The sequence below is a fragment of the Montipora foliosa genome, chromosome 4, assembly GCF_036669935.1.
Source record: "Montipora foliosa isolate CH-2021 chromosome 4, ASM3666993v2, whole genome shotgun sequence".
NCBI classification, from domain to species: domain Eukaryota; kingdom Metazoa; phylum Cnidaria; class Anthozoa; order Scleractinia; family Acroporidae; genus Montipora; species Montipora foliosa.
This window is the reverse complement of record NC_090872.1, coordinates 22,500,599-22,503,098: the sequence shown is the minus strand read 5'-3', so window position 1 is coordinate 22,503,098 and position 2,500 is coordinate 22,500,599.

Here is a 2,500-nt window from a genome sequence, read left to right as displayed (position 1 = left end):
TGATGGTTTTTATAGCGCCCCTCGACGATCTAACTTTCCTAATGATGTAAACAAGGGAATGATCGCTAATGGAGCATTCTAAAACACCAGAATCAGAGATCTTCCTTTGGTCTGTTGTGTGGTCGATCGTTCAAAAATCCTCGTCGGCTCTTTGATAAGCTGAATAAGTTGACAAGCTTTAAATAACATGCACAGATTTTAAGTGTCAGAAGATATTTTCTTAGCGACTAGGTCACAGTTTAGATCGCCGAGTATGATTGTTTCTCTCCCCTCACCCCTCACTGTCGGAATAGTCAAGTAGGCTTTCAAACTTGCTAATAAAAATTTTCACCTCAACATTAGGCGGTCGATAAACCGAGGATACCAGGATTTTTCTCCTGTTCGGGAAAGTAAATTCAAGCCATAAAGCTTCAACATCAATCGAGCTTATATCTGTTCTTCGTCGTGCAACGAGCTTTGATTTATAGTAAATCGCAGTACCGCCGCCACGTTGGTCATCCTTGCGATCTTTCCGAACGAGATTGTAACCTACAATTGAAAGCTTGCCGTCGTGCCAAGGACCATTTAACCAAGTTTCATAAGACGGAATACGTGGAATGGATTGTCCTGTAGAAAAATCCTTAGTTCTTCGAGGTGTTTAGGTAGGTTCCTGATATTCAGATGGCCAATCTTCAAGCCAGGCTTCTGCAAACTTGAGTTAATCCATCCAGGGTTAGGGGAGTCATCGCCTGAGAGGAGAATCAATATCATAGCAGTAGAGCTGTACTGAAGGAGTCTCATTGCCCTAAGTGCCTTTAGTCTTGGTTGAAAACGGTCGTTGCTGTTATGAGAGCGAAGTGAACGGAGTTTCAGAATATAATTTGGAGCCCTTGTCGTTGCTAATTCTATGCTAAGGTGTACATCAACCACTCCAAAGTCTTCGTTGTTAGTTCGGAGCACAAGGCTCTTCTTCCTTTCTCAGGTTAGTGATCTAGAGGAAACCCAGAGGCTCCCATAGGAAGCGGCGTCCATGCGGTCAGGGTGCTTACAAGAGCAATAAACTCCTTCAACACTTACTTTCCCAGCTCAAGAAACCTGTTCAAGCCTAAAGTCCTGGCAAAAGTGTCACGTGATGGCATATGCCGTATAGGATCATCAGTGGCAGTCAGTAAGTTTTTAAGGCCTATTTACTTGCATAATAAGATTTTTACTTTTAAAGAAAACTGAATCTCTTGGCGGGTGACGATGAGTTAAGGGATGCATAGGGTTCAAAGTGGAAGCTATGGCGTTTGCCATGAACGGAGCAAGACCATTTACGCCGACAACTTCCGAAAGAAAACAACCTTACTTTGCAGCCGTTGTTACCTGCTGGCTTCTCTGTTCAGCCATCCGTTAGGCTCGTATTTACCACCAAAAAGGGAGAATAAATATGTGTTCCCGCCCTAAGGTTAATACCGAACGATTTATGACATTTTATGTAAATAGACTGATTTTCAAGCACAAGATAATGTAGTTTCTACGTAGTTTTTATATCTTGCATTTGCAGTTTAACTAGTTTGGCTTGGAAACAGAAATTTTGACTAATATTTTTAAAAACAACGGGGTTGGCATGAAGTTTATTCCTTCGTGCCATGTGAAAATCGAATGGCAATGTATCTACCACTTTCCACGTATGTGGTAGGTTGTATATTAAGCGGGCATGAAAAAACACGCAATGATTTATACGTTAAAGAAAGAACACCGATAGCATGAAAAAAATGGAGTCGTGCCTGGGAGATGGAGATCTTATAACCCCTTACGCAGAAGGAGCCTCTCGTATTCCCGCGGGTCAGTTGTAAGAAGGGGACTGGGGTTGAGCTTGGATCTCATGTCCGGCTTGAAAAAGGACGGATTGTCATGCCGGGCATGTGCTTCAAATCCATATTAGGGATTTCATGCCCGGGCATGTAAGTCAGCTCCTTATAGCAATTTCATGCGTAGAATGATTTTAAGGAATCCACGTGCACAAGCGACTTGTTCAGAGCGTTAAGGTATTGTGGTTTAATTTGACCCAATTAGGAGTGTCCTGTTGATGATTCAAGATTTATTTACTACAATAGATGCAAAGATGTAGTGTATCAAAATGATGTAGGGGTAGCCCTCTCTCTCTGCTAGCTACTTCGAGTGCCAGACGATGAGCTCAACGGTAAATTACAAAAAGAAAAGTCCACATAAATTGATCTTGGCCAATCTTCTTTCAGCTTTACCGTCGATTATTGCAAACCGATAATATATCTTTAAAGGGCCACCGACAACCAGTGTCCTTTGCGCGCCTTTGTTGTTGTTATTATCCGGGCAATCGAATCGGCCGGTTCGCTTCAGAAACACGTGTGAGAGAGAAACGAGACGATGGAAGAAAGTCTTTTAGATGTCACGGCGAATAGTGCCGATACCGATTGTGAAGAACGACCTGTCAACCGCTATGGCTCTCCTATAGCTCGTAGGAGCATTGGCAATGTCGGGGAAACTTCGCAAGTGCCTT